The sequence below is a fragment of the Polyodon spathula genome, chromosome 2 (assembly GCF_017654505.1).
Source record: "Polyodon spathula isolate WHYD16114869_AA chromosome 2, ASM1765450v1, whole genome shotgun sequence".
Lineage (NCBI taxonomy): Eukaryota > Metazoa > Chordata > Actinopteri > Acipenseriformes > Polyodontidae > Polyodon > Polyodon spathula.
Window position 1 is genome coordinate 39490401 of NC_054535.1, and position 15947 is coordinate 39506347.

Consider the following 15947-nt stretch of genomic DNA (forward strand, 5'->3'; position numbering starts at 1 on the left):
CCAACACATAATAAAGAGCCGCAAAGAACTCCTGGACACTAAAGTGTGTGAATGAGTAAACATCCATTGGAGAGCATGGCTGCTGGATGGCAGTTATATCAAGGAAGGTAGTGACAATATTACTGGTTACAATTTTATCCAGATGCACACTGTCTCCATAAAAGAGTCTTGTACTGCAGTAGTTTGGTGTAGGCCAGTCTCCTTTAGTAAAGCTGTTAGATATTGAGTGTAAATGTCAGTAAAATTAAAATTTATCACAAAGTCGAAGGTACTATAACTACTGTTACTCCCGAAGTCACGCTGTATTTTTGCTCCATGGTAAACGACTGACTCTCTGGGCCTCCAGTGTATGTCACTCACACAACTACCTGGGATCTGCGTTGAATCTAACCAATCGTCGTGCAGAGAGGTGCCTTGAGCTTTAACCAATCATGGCTCACAGCCTTCATGGCTCATCCCCTGAGCAGCAGCAGTGCTTGATTCGAAAGAGCGATTCGAAAAGAGGAGCGTGGGACATTAAGCCATTACAAGAGCTAATTACTGTTAATAATATTAAGATGTAACTGTAGCGGAGTGTCCCGCCCCTTTATGTTTATTAGGGTTTTATGTTGTATGTGGTGTGTTAATGTTGGTGTTTATGTATAAAATACACAGGATATAAATATGGGTTATGAGCACAAGTTTAAAATGTATATTTGTATTTAGGCACGAGGATTGCACAGCACTTCACATGCAGGTAAAATATAATATGTGAGCATGGAGAATTACAATTAATTCACGTGCAGTTGTACCAAGACTCCAATTGAATGATTGATTAGCAGTCTCAGTACAGCTGCATATAAACAGCATGTTTTCACTCACTCAGGGTTGTGTGTTCGGGAAGTGGAGAACGGGTGAGAGAGAGGAGAGTAATTTAAATATAAACAAATGCTACTCATGCGAGAGGACTCGCACAATACTTGTTGGGTTCGTCCACTTTCTTTGTTTGTTTATCTGTCTATTTGCATTGGCCAATGCGCCCTTTATTTTCAGTCTTGTGTTTTGTTTAAATCTTTTTGAAGTCTATTTCTGGTCTGACGTCACCCCTGCATAGCCATCCTGTTCACAGTAATTAATATTAATAATATAATAATACGTAATATTTTACTGCGTTTGCAGTACAGTATAGCTACGGTGGCTATATACTGTTGAAACGTAATATTTTACTATATTTACCTCTACCCCAGGTTACTGTATTCAGTAACAGCTGTTGAGTTCAGATACATACCTCAGGTACATGTGTCTTACCACTACCCCAGGTTACTGTATTCAGTAACAGCTACTTTCAGATACATACCTCAGGTACATGTCTATTATGACCTCTTCCATGTTGTGTATTAAATACCAATACATTCTTTATGTTCTTTTAACAGGCAGAATGGCGGATGTCATAGAACTCCTAATACAAGTGGGAAACATCAGTAAGTTAAGTTACTTGGTCCCTTTTAACTTGTAAATTAATTTGTCCTCATTGTAAATTCTACATTATAATACATTCCCAAAATTAATAGTAACTACAAAAAGCATTGTATGTGATTGTTATTGTAAATTGAGCGGATGGCTACTTTTTTTGCATTGCTGTACTTTTGGAAAGTAATTTTTCTTTTATATCTTTAAGGAAAAGTGCAAATCGTCTTCTGAGCTTTGTTCAATTAATTGGCTCAATTGAATACAATACAATTAATACAATAATTGAACCAATTATTGTATTAATTGGTCAGAATTACATGCTGATTTCCAGGTCTTTAGGCTTTGCAGAATTGAATTTGCCTATAAAACCCGCAGGGCTGAGGCCCTCCAGAACCAGGAGATTTGCAAGGATGTTTTTCTTCTTCTTTGTTCTTTTTTTTTTTAGGATTGAAGCCTATTTCCACCATAAATGCACTAGAAAACTGCTAGTTATAGGAGAGTAGGCTGCAAGGCATATGTTTCTTTTTCAGTGGATTCCTGTAGGCCTGACTTGAAAAGTCATCATTGAGAGATAGCATGACCACCACGATGGACATGACCATTCTGACACTACACTGTTTCACAATCACACTTGAATTGGTGTCAGAAATAAAGAAATGGACTGAAATTTGTGTAACTTCCCTTATGAAAATGAAATATCTTTAATATATGTCATAATAGATGTATTAAAAATATATATGGTGAAATATATTTCACCATATACAAATTATTGCCCTTTTCATATATTTAATTTTATAAAAAATATATTGTAAAATATGTGGTTTTATATAAGGGATAATAGTGTTACTTATATTTATGTATATTTGTAAAATATATACAAATGTATGTGATAATATATTTAAATAAATATTTTAAATGTATGTATATTTATACTTTAAATATATATTTAAAGGTATTGTAATATATAGGTAAATATATTGTAATATAATAAATATATGTATACTTATAATGTAAATATAATTTAAATATATTGATAAATACATTTTAATATATTTATACATGTATTGATACATATATTGTAATATATTTATAAATATATTCATAGTTATACTGTTAATATATTTTAAAGGTATTGATAAATATATTGTAATAATAAATATATGTATACTTATAATTTAAATATATAGATAAATACATTGTAATGTATTTATAAATGTATATTTATACTTCAAATATATTTCACATATACCGATGAATACACTGTGATACTGTATTAAACATATTTTGTGAAATACAATTATGTATAGCTAACTAACTAGAGTGGCAATTGAAATTACAGGTACAACAAATGACTTACAGAAGGACTCAGGGTGTTAAATTTACTGCCCATGTTTCGTCACTTGGACCCTTAATAAATATAACAGGAAATGCGGAGTTCATCATTTATTTATTTATTTATTGTAAAGAAAAATCAATAATGTATTAGTGAGCTGGTTATACTGATTTTCAAAAAAAAAAAAAAAAAAAAAGGAGAACATTTTAGGCTATTCTATTTTGTATGTAGAGGGTCAGAGAATAAACGAACAATAAAAACCCCAGTCATTCTGTCATTTGTACCCATAATTTCTACCAGTAGTGTATATTCATTTACAGATAATTGTAGCAATATAATGTATGTATAAAGCAAATTAACAATTAAATTATTGTTTTAAAAAACAATGTTTAACATATTCTGTATCAATCAGTATTCTGTATCAACTGTTTTAAAAACAAGCTTAAGCTTAAAGTTGTTCACAGATGATTTACCTCACAAAAAAAATGTATAGAAATACATTACCAATATATTTTTAATGTAACTGGTTAACATAAAACTGATTAAAAAAACAATGTACAAAGCATATTACTTGTATTATTTCAAAGTTCAGTTATCAAAAATGAATGCCAGTTTCTAAAACAAAAAACTGCCTGATTTTTACATAAATTAACAATCACTATTACCAGGTGACTTTTTGGCTTCTGCTTCAGCTAACTGTAGCATCTCATTTCGGACAGTTTAATCCTTGTTGTCAATATATGTGGACATCTTCTCAGTTCCATATGTTCTTTACCGGATTTATTCTGTTGTTATATTGTTTAGTTTTTTTTCCTGTTATGCCCAAAACTCCAAGGACCTGTAATTTTTTAACGAGATAAAAATGTGTTTTAATAAAAAGGAACAGAAAATATTATAGCACATGCAGAAGAATTTAGCAGGAATATGTAATCCAATTTATAGATTGTTTTGACACATACATTCTACTTTCTGAGAGTAAAACATTGCTGCATATAAAGCATTATATATATATATATATATATATATATATATATATATATATATATATATATATATATATATATATATATATATATATACATAAATTAAAAATCACTATTGCCAGATCTAGGTAAACAGAAGATTTTATTGAGGAATTCTTAACCATTTAAATATGACAAACTCATACATTTTGGTTTAATACTGACAATATTTATTTACAAGTTTTAATTATTAATGTTAACCATTCTTGTTACAACAAAATATTTAAGAGTTTCACAATGTTTAATTAAAAAATATGATAGCTATTAATGTAATTCAATGTTTAAATGGAGACTTGAAGGAAATTAAAGAAACAGTATATATTTTAAGTAGTAATGGAAGACAAAGTTACAATGCCAGCAAATATATTTGTGGTCGGGACAAAGACATTACCTCATGTTATCCAGAAATTCAAGCTAAGCCAGTTCATGGTATCTGCACATTATTGTACGTGGCTTTTGAACATTGTTCTACTTCATTGTAGTTAATTCATTTACTTGCATCTAATAACCACTAGTGCAAAATGTTTTTGAGTAATCTTGAAATTGATCAGTATTTCACAAGGACCACAGCAACAACATCAAACCAGTGTATACATTCCCTTTTTTGCCATCTGTAAAAACAAAAAAAGTAGCTGTAACAAAGTGCCCGCCCCTGTGTATATTATCTGTTATGTGTTGCGTGTGGTGTGTTTAAAATGTTGGTGTATAGACATTGGTACACGGGATATAAACGGGTCTGTGTAACACAAGTGTTTAAAAATGTATATGTGTATTTAGGCACGAGGATTGCACAGCACTTCACGTGCAAGTAAAATGTAGTAATATGTGAGCACGGGGAATTGCACTTTATTAATTCACGTGCTGGGATTCAAGTGAATAATTAATTGGTAATTGAATCCCAGCACAATAGTATATATAGATGCACGTTGTCACATACTGGCGGTTGGGTGTTCGGTGAGCGGAGAACGGGATTGGAGACGGAGGAAATAAGCAGTAGTAGTATAATAAGAGGAGAAAGTATCCGCTCACCGTGTTTGTCAGTGTCTGTCCGTGCACCGTTTCGTTAAGTTTAGTCTGTTTTCGTTTGTCTATTTATTTTGGCGTAGAGTGCCGTGTCCTGTGTTTTTCGTGTTTGTGTAAACCTTTTATTTGGTATTAAACCGGCGCCAACAGGCGTCTTCATCACTTCATTTCATCCGTCCTGTGTTTTGTGTATTACCTTACCTTTCCTGGTTCTGACGCCGCCCACTTCGGCCGTCTCTGTGACAGTAGCCTTAACAGCATTTTTTTAATCTGGACTGAAACAACAAAAATGTACTTAGTATGAAAACACAATTCCATCACGAGAAGCATTCTTCACACAAACTATTTCGTCAAAAGACCAGAACATTTTACTCTTCAACATGGGAGTTAGCTGGCACCCCCACATATATGCAGTTTTGCGAAGACAGGTCAACAACAACACATTTCTGCTTAAGTAATTCAACTTCTATCATGCTTTACACGAATATGGTTGCTTTTCTATTGCTATTATATGTGAAACTTTCATCTTTGGTTAGTAATGGAACAGTTGCTTTTCTGTAACTTTATGGAAGAGAAGGACCTAATGGCACTTGAGAAGGACTTGGCGGCCAAACATGACTTTGATATTGGCTTAAATAAGAAAAGAAGCTTTAAGAAGCTTTAAGAACATGTGTTGAGGGTGTGACTGCAGTAAGTGTGGGGCAGATTGTTTTTACACTGGGGAAACAACATTTGTTACGTTAAAGGTCCTACCAGGGTGCTTCAGATTTAATGGGAGTGAAACTACCATGTTTTTAAAACCTACAATCATTACAAGTTGAAATGATAAAAAGTTACAGTATTTTAGCTGATTATATTTTTTTAATTATTGCAGAAAGTGGCTGCGAAACCAAATACTGCAGCAGCGAAAAAAACTGCAGAATCAATCATTGCAGCTTGGAGACAGTCTGGGGGTAGTGTGACTTGCCCAGGCACAAGTTATGTAGCCCAGATTGAAAGAGAAAGTTCTGGCAGCGATGAAATGGGTGACATGCTTTCAGATATGTTAAAAAGGAAGATTGAAGTGCTAGACAGAGAGAAAAGGGAATTAAAAAAAGAAAACAAGATACTTAGGCACAATGTTCTTGAAGGTCAGTGGTTAAACAGTATTTTAATGGCAGTATCTAGATAGGAAGGAGAATTAATAATTAGCACATAATAGCAAACTGGCCTGCAAGCACACCCAAGGAGAATTTGCAAAATGCAAAAAGTATGACCAGTTACTTTTTCCTTGTGTATTTTGTTTATTTTGATTTAATAATCTAACACTGGTTTATTTTTTTCACAAAGATTTTTACGAACTTAAAATAATTGGTGAAAGATTTGCAGGAACCTAAATCCAGCTCTGAAAGTACTTCTGAACTGAGCACTAAATCTGCATCATATGTAAGTTCTGATTCTGTGCCAAGCATGGTAAGTATGTATTAATGTTTTTTTATATTTATGAAAATCTCTTTCAAGAATTGTTTGTACACTTTTACTTCAATATTATGATTATTAAGTAAACAAAAATAATTTAGATTGGAAAACTTGCCTTTTTGTTTCACTCCAAGTGCAACTGAAGTCTTACATAGATATTTTGCTACTGCATATTCCCTTTTCCAGGTTGAGATCATCACAGGCAGTGAAATCTATGTCTCCGAAAACTAATGGGCAACTGCGGAGTCAGAACATGCACTTCTTATATATATATATATATGTATGTATAAAAAATTTTAAATTTATTCCCGGGCGTTAATTGGTTAAAACCTGCCCTCACATCCCTTCACCACAGGGCAATAGTTTCTGTCGGACATGTGGATTGGTCAGTGGATCACTGTTAGCCCTGCCCCTTTTATATGTATGAAGGTTGGTATAAAAGTAGCAGTAGTAGCCTACATAAAATATATATGCTGTTGAATTTAAGGTTTAGTAATGTATCAGCTCCTGTCTAAAACCTTACTATATTAAATGTGTTTAAGCAAAAAAGTTATATGGAATTCAGCTGTACCTCTTTAAAATCATTCAAATTGTATAGTAAAATAATCAAATATAAATCTGAAGACTTTGATACCCAATGGTGAATATATATTGTATTTCAAACTTGGCCTTTCCGAAACATCACTTCTTCCTAACCCTTCCTCCCCCTCATCTGATATCTCTATTTTACTCGGCTCCCTTGACCCTTACCTCTCTTACTCCCTGCATATCTCTTCACTGGCACGCTCTTATCACTTCTTTTTGAGCAACAAATACAGAATATGCTCTTTCTGTACATTCTACTCCAACCTTGTCCACTTGTGGTGCAACCAACTACTGACAGACTTCATTGTTTCTGACCAACTGTTCACACTACTTATACGTTTCTACTGTACCCTACCATATTGAACTGTACCACTGGAATTATCACTTGTAAACATTTTAAGTCACCTTGGACTAAGGCATCTGCCAAAAGAGTTACATTTATTTGATTTTTTATTCTGTAGGTGCAACCCAGATAATGTTCCCTGGAGCGAAAAGGTCCGGTATTGGAAGAGCAAAAATAAATGAGCTGCGATACAAGTCTCGCCAAGGAACCCAACCATAACCTGTGGAGAGGATGTTTTTTTCTTCTCCCTTTTGGATGATTCTGGTTTTCTTAGTAAATACCATTGTACATGTTTGGCACTCATACTTGAAAACTAAACCCCTCAAATGTAACTTTCTAACAAGGCAGTTTTTTGTTTTAGAAACTGGTGTTCATTTTTGGTAACTGAACTTTAAAGTAATAAAAGTAATGCTTTGTAGATTGTTTGTTTTTTTTTTAATCAGTTTTCTGTTACCCAGTTACATTAAAAATGTATTGGTAATTTATTTCTTCACATTTTTTGTGAGGCAAATCATCTGTGAACAACTTTAAGCTTCAGCTTGTTTTTAAAGCAGTTCCTTGACCAGGGTGAACCCTGAATTTGGATTGCAGTTTTCTACAAAACTGATTGTTACAGAAAGAGCATTTAATACATTACAGAATATGTTAACTATTGTTCTTCATACATATATTATATTGCTACAATTATCTGTAAATAAATATACACCACTGGTAGAAATCATGGTACAAATGTACAGAATGACTGGGGTGTTTATTGTCCGTTTATTCTCTGACCCTCTACATACAAAATAGAATAGTCTAAAATGTTCACCTTTTTTTTTTTTTTTTTTTTAGAAAATCAGTATAACCAGCTCACTAATACATTAGTGATTTTTCTTTACAAATAATGTAAAATAAATAAATGATGAACTCCTCATTTCCCATTATATTTATTAAGGGTCCAAATGAAGAAACATGGGCAGTAAATTTGACACCACCAGTCACTCTAAGTCATTTGTTGTACCTGTAATTTCAATTGCCACTCTAGTTAGTTAGCTATACATAATTGTATTTCACAAAATAAAATGTTTTTAATACAGTATCACAATGTATTCATCAGTATATGTGAAATATATTTGAAGTATAAATGTACATTTAAATATATTAAAATGTATTTATCAATATATTTAAATTATATTTACATTTTAAGTATACATATCTTTATTATATTAGAATATATTTATAAATATATTAAAATGAATTTATCAACATATTTAAATTATATTTACAATATAAATATACATATATTTAAAATATACATTTCAATATATTATCACATACATTTTTATATATTTTACAAATATATAAAAATATAGGTAACAACATATTATCCCATATATAAAACTACATATTTTACAATATATTTTTTATAAAATTAAATATATGAAAACGGCAATCATTTGTATATGGTGAAATATATTTAATATATATTTTAACAGATCTATTACAACATATATTAAATATATTTTAGATAATATATTTATAAATATATTTCATTTTCTTATTCTCATTCAAATATATATTTCTCATGTTTTAATTTTAATTTGTTATACCTGTTGTTTGATATCAACTAGCTACTATTACATCACCTTATTGCCAAAAAAATAGCATGAACCTTAATTCTTAAAATGCAATATTTGAGAAAATAAATACCGGAATTATTTTTTTACACCTTCTCATGTTGAAGATGAACCAATTAAATTTTGTAACATTTATTTGTATTTAACAATCTGGAGAACTTGTAAGGGATGTGTAGCTGACGTACTTAAAAAAAAACAATAGCTATTGCTGAATAATGTACATGTACCTGAGGCGCTCCATTATTCCGAACGCTTACTGAACAATCTGAAGTAGTTTTAAGGGACATGTACCTGAGGTATGTATCTGAAAATAGCTGTTACTGAATACAGTAACCTGGGGTAGAGGTAAGGGACGAGCTACCTGCGGTATATGATTAACGCAGAAGTGCAAAAATATCTTAATAGCTAAGGGTAGAAATACATATTTTTTAATATTAAATACAGTAAAATATTACGTTTCAACAGTAAATAGCCACCGCAGCTATACAGAACTGCAAATTCAGTAAATTATTACATTTCAACAGTACATAGCCACAGTAGCTATACTGTACTGCATATACAGTACAACATTACATATTATTATATTAATATTAATTACATATTCATATTATTATTAACAGTATGTAGCTCTAGCACTGCTGCTGCTCGGGCTGAGCCATGGAGGCTGTGAGCCATGATTGATTGAAGCTCAAGACGCCTCTCTGCACAGCGATTGGTTAGATTCAACGCGGACCAGGTAATTGTATGAGTGACATACCCTGGAGGCCCACAGAGTCGGCCATTTACCGTGGAGCGTATTTTTTGGATCAGAATCATTTTTCCTAACCCTGCAACTCCAGTTAGAAGGATTTTCTTTGGTGGTCGCTGGTGTTTTAGACCTATAAACAATTGCCCTGGTTGGATTTTTGTTCCTTTCACAGCTTTGTTTTGTAATTGGATCAGGTGCTATCCAATTGCCAGTAGTTCTTGCTTTTTGATCTTGATATGGTAATGTGCCTTGACAAGCAATAGATTTACAAAGTGTTCAGAAAAGTAAACTTTCTCGCCATGCCGTGCATTAAGTGTTTATTTGTGTTTATGGATTGACTTGTGGTAGTCTGAAAAATAAAGCATGTTTTTTATTGTCATTTTATGTATTCAAAAAGTCAAAATTAACTAGCTTGGCTACATTCCAGTCCAGTGTATTGTCACACAGAAATCAAAAGACAGTTAATTTCTTTAAACAATGACTCCTCCTCACGATGTTGTTCTTATATCCAGTTCTTGTTTCTAAGCAATCTAAGATCTGTTGTGCCACCATAACACATAGCTAGCAATTGAATGAAGATGAAGTTAAACAGAGCACTTCTTTAAGAGAGTCAGGTTCTATTTATATTCACTCTCCATTAAACAAAGGCACTGCCATGTGTGTTATTATAAGACACGTATGATGTTTGTAGAGTTAAAGAGTGGAATTAACACACTGAAAGTATGACCCTGTATGGTGTCAAACAGCGGTCCTATTATCTGAAACACAGGAAGAGCAAGGAGAGGAAACCAAGCACTTTATCTACAAATAAAAATATGTACTGTAAAGCTGCTTACCACCAGGATGTGTTGGCTCCCTTTTTTCAGACATTGGTTTTGGACTGCTCTGTTTGAACTGCAATAACATCATAATGTTGGCAGCATCTTCCCTTTTGCAGGAAACTATGTCAAGGGCTTTCTTGATTCTCATTCAAGGCCAAGACTCACACTTCACAACTTCACGATCATCCCGGGTGAACGCCTTTCTCTGGACCATCTCGTCTAAAACAAGCTTAATGTGATCTTCAAGCTCATCGACTAACGTGACTCGGTTTTCCTTCAAATGTTTTATTGATGCCATTCTAAAAAGAAAAGATATAGTTTTTTTTTTTTTTTTTTACAGCAATTTAGTTGATTCGTGGTTGTTATATTATGCTATTATTATGCTTTGCCATACTTTGCTTTTCAATACTTTTCAAATGTGTTATTTACAGCACAGAGTATAGGATATGGTGCTGTTCTAGTATCAGCTTGTATTCAGGCCCCTATATTTTTATTAGGCTTTAATTCCTGTCTGACTCATTCGAGAACAAAGTAATATATGTTTGTAGAATTAAGAGGCTGTTAACATATTTATAAATATATTTGCGTAAATGCCGCCTAGATTAAAACACAGTTAGTTAGGTTGGTGCTGCGACTTCACTCATGATTTTATCAGATTTATATTTCTCACTGTTTCTTTTTTTCTGCAAGTTTGAGTCTTTCTTTCTGACTTTTGGCAAACACTTTTTTGCCTGAAGGAAGATTACACTGTAGGCCAGGATGTGCCTTCTTCAAGGAACTGTGACAGTATGTAGGCTCATCTGAAACCAAGATGACCGCTCAGTACAAAAGTGTGTATTCTTCAATTATTTGGCTTTTTCTTTTTCTGCATTTGGATCAGTTCCTTTAATTAACCAGGTAAAAACATGTGTGAACTTGCTCCAATGTAGAATATGCAAAGTAGATTACTAATTGTATTTCGTGCTGCTACCGCTGACACTTGTTTCCTGACATTAAATGATAACTTGTTATTATTGATGATTGTGTTTTTGACAGTCATCTAAAGCTAAAAAACATCATGACCAGTCACTGCTGTTCTAAGACACTTGGCTGTGGGAGAATCACTGGTGTGGCTTTATTTAAAAACTTGTCTTCAGAATTTGTATGTAAAATGACATTGTATGTCTTGGAGTAGTAACTCATTTGTATTGACTAAACAGATCAAGTTTTTTGAGGGTGAGTTGAGTATAAACACACACAAAGACACACACACTGATCATAAGTCCAGAGTGAGTGCTAAAGTGCTAGTTGTGAAATACAGTTTATTCGTGCACAGTGGTGAAGTGCTGTCCGGGTTTAGTGCTGGCCTTAAGCAACAGCTCCGGATCGTGTTAGCCGTCTAATAAGAACAAACAAGTATAATTAGACATGACAAAACAAACAAAACACTAAACAATCATAGGTACATTTCTAAAAAGGGAACAGATCGTTCGCCTCGCAACCATAACAAAGGAACAGATCATCCTGCAGCCAATCCGGCTCAAGGGCGTACATGTTTTTGTTTCTTTTGTGGTTCGTACTCGCAACAATCGTACAACAGGAACAGATCGCTTAAGCCAAGTCCCTCTATGTACCGTCAAGTCAAGCGACCCCTCTGCATCTTGTTCTCCTCCGCGGTTGCCCAGTAAGTTGTGTCAGCTTCGCCTTTTTGTTGCCATATCGTGGACCTAATAATTCTATCTTTAGTAAAAAATTGATATAACCTGGGGTTAGACACGTATAGGTACTTTTTTGTCCTTTTGTAGACACGCTGTACCACACGTGAATTAAGATGGTCCAGATCTAAAAAGACTGATCAAAACATTGTATGCACTAAGTTAACAAGGCCCTATAGCTATCTATATATAATATATCTATCATTCTATATTCTTCTGTATATCTAAACATCATTCATTTATGAAGTAAACAAATATAGCCTGGATTATTAAGATAGAAATCATTTTTTAACTATTATGGACCCATCTGGGCTATCCCAGAGTACACTCCATTTTCACATTTTGACGCTTAAGGTTTAGCAGTCTAGTTTACACTGAACCCAAATTATTATATCAGTATACACAACCCTCCTCTAAAACACAGTGCTTCACAATTGTAAAGAAACTTCAGTTTAATATACACATAACCCATATTATAAAACATTTGCTATATATATATATATTATATAATATATATATCATAATTACATGATTGCAAACACATACACAACCACTGCTGTCGTCAGGACCCCTGTACTTCAGATTCTTTCTCTAGTCAGTTTAATTTATTTGTCCGACTTTCCAGTACTAGTTGAATTTATACAGTCTTCTCTTCATGATGATAACTCAACAAGATAGGGATCACGTAGTGTCAAATGACGTAGTAGTTTTAACCTTCAAACGTAACATGGTTTCAGAAAGGCAATCTAGTCCAGAATTTGGACTCTGAGTCGGCTCGTTCAATCTTTTGACTACTCCTACGGTGACACTCCCGGTGTTGCTGAAACTTCTTACCACTCAGGCCACCCAGACACTGCCTAGATCAGGCCAACCCTCCAAACTGAGCAGCCGAAGAAGGAAACTGAGAGGGATGCCACTGAGATGGAAGAAAATGTGTATCAGTCAACAATATCCAGAACACTTCCCAAAAGTAGCCTGTATGGCAGGGTGGCAAATAGGAACCCATTACTAAAAATAAACCATCTTAAAGCCTATATGTTTTCAACAAAGCACCAGAGTGATCCTGCAAAAATGTGGCAAAAAGGTGTTGTGGTCAGACAAGATCAAATTGGAACAACCCAACAAGGCACATCTCCCAGTCAAAACCATCCCTACAGTCAAGCACGGTGGTGGCAGTATGAGGCTATGCTTCTCCTCAGCAGGGACTAGAAAGCTTGTTAGGATTGAAGGAAAAATGGATGGAGCTAAGTACAAGAAAATACTAGTGGAAAACCTGTTTCAGTCTGCTAAAGACTTAAAACTGGGCGCTAATTCACCTTTCAGCAGAAGAGTGATCCAAAGCACAAAGCTACACTTGAGTGGCTTAGGAATAAGAAAGTGAATGTCCTTGAGTGGCCCAGTCAAAGTCCTGACTTGAATCCTATTGAGAATCTGTGGAAAGACTTGAAAACTACTGTCCATAAGCGATCCCCAAGCAACTTGAGAGAGCTTGAGCAAATCTGCCAAGAAGATTGGGCACAAAAAAGTTGGTAGAGACTTACCCAAAAAGACTAGTTGACCGGTCTGCATACTTATGTAATCCACATATTTCAGTTTTTTTTACTGTAACTTATCTTACCTTAGAAGTCTTCAGTTTTAGCATTCAACTTTTGAATAAAATATTAAGTTTAAAAAAATGTATGTATCATTTGGTAATTTCACAAAATGGGACACCATAGGAAGTGTCTGAATACTTTTGCAAGGCACTATATATATATATATATATATATATATATATATATATATATATATATATATATATATATTATATAGACAAATCTCAATGGTTAGGAAAAGAGGAGAACATACACTAACTGGATGATAAACAAAGAAATGAAATAATGTAAATTGTTTGTGATCAAAACTAAAGTGGAGTTAATTAATACACTTGGTAAATGATAATGGTGTGCTAAATAAGAGAGACTAAAAGTAAGTAATTAAGTCTGGTTTAAAATAAACACATCTTGTTTAGCGGAGACCATACTTGGGGGGCACTAGGACCCGTTGGTGGTTACTGGAGTCAGGACCAACTCCAGGTTAATTCATATTAAAAGGTGTGTGTGTGTGTGTATTATATATATAATATTATATTATATATATAATCATATATATATATATTATATATATATATATATATATATATATTATATATATATATATATATATATATGTGTGAGAGTGTGTGTGTATTTTGTATTTTTGTTTGTTTAAGGGTGGGTGATAGTAGGTGTTTGGTTGGGAGAGTTGGAGAGCAAGATATTGGATGATGATGATGATGATGATGAAGAAACTGGACATTACGATTTGGTTTTGGTGACGAGGTAACAGGCTTAGCCTGCCTTGTTATTGGTTAGCAACAACATCTGTTTAGATAGGGCCCAAGATCGGGTTAGGTTTTGTTTATTTTCTTTTGTTGTAAATAATAAACACATGCTACAGAGTTTTCTGGCATCCTGCGTGTAAAGTGCTTATTTGAAGAATCGGAGAAGAAGGCAGTGATATATATGATAATCAGTCATAATATATATATAGATATTATTATTATATATGATAGGATATGGTATCGTTTTATATATTATATATGATATATTTGCAAATGCTGTTTACGTCAATTTTTCTTTTTGTTTGGAAAAAACCACCCAGGATAATCTATTTATTAAAAAAAGCATTTTGGAAAAACCTTTAGTTGTCTCCATAAATGCCTGAGCAAACTTCCCCTATTTGCTCAGCAGTTTAACCCTGACACTAAAAGATCGGAATGATGTTAGGAGGAGTGTGTGCTTTCCAGAGACCAGGGGGAACACACACCAAGGTCTCTGGTACCCATCGTTGGTCAGTTTAGCATGGCAATATATATATATATATATATATATATATATATATATATATATATATACACACACACTCTATTACTTATATGTGCCATCATCACTATCTATAGATTCACATGAACAAACTGAATTTAGGATGGTTGCTGAGCCCAGGGGGAAGGACAACCATCTTTATACAGTTTTATATATATATATATATATATATATATATATCTATATACACATATATAATATATATATATATACCACAAACATAGGCTTTATGGACTGGTTGCTGCACTTAATCTTGCAGTATGTCATGAAAAGAATCTCTGGATACATGTTATTATTATAAGGATAGTACAATGTGTAATACTATTAAAGTTAGGTTTATTAACACCATGAAAATGCTACTGAAGCTTGGAATTATAAAACATTAGTGGCTACCTCTCCAGTAGTTTAATAATTTAGAAACAGAAGCATTCCAGTAAAAGGTATTCAACAGTAAAATGCACATTTAAACAGTGTCAGCACACACAGTGACTCATGAAACAGAATTATTATACAGATTTTAAATTATGTTCTAGATAAATTTCATACATCATTATTTAAACATGGAACCACTTCAAACATTCATTACATCAGAACTGGACATTTTACAACCAGTTTTTAAAATAATGCAGTCTGTGCTTACAGAAACAAAATTGTCCCTCAGCTTTTTTTTTTTTTTTGCACTGTGATGTCATAACTTCATAAATAATGATTTGATAAACCGATACCCAGTGCTGGTGAAGTTACTTTTAAAAAGTAACTGTAATAGATTACAAGTTACCTGAACAAAACTGTAACTAGTCATTTATTACTTTGAAAAATATAACTAGCTTCAGTTACATATACAGTACAGACACAATGTACGTTTTACAAAATATTCTTTGAAGATCCAGCTATCAAACCCACTAGTTCCCTTCTCTGATGACATTTTAGCAAGATGATATAAAAAGTG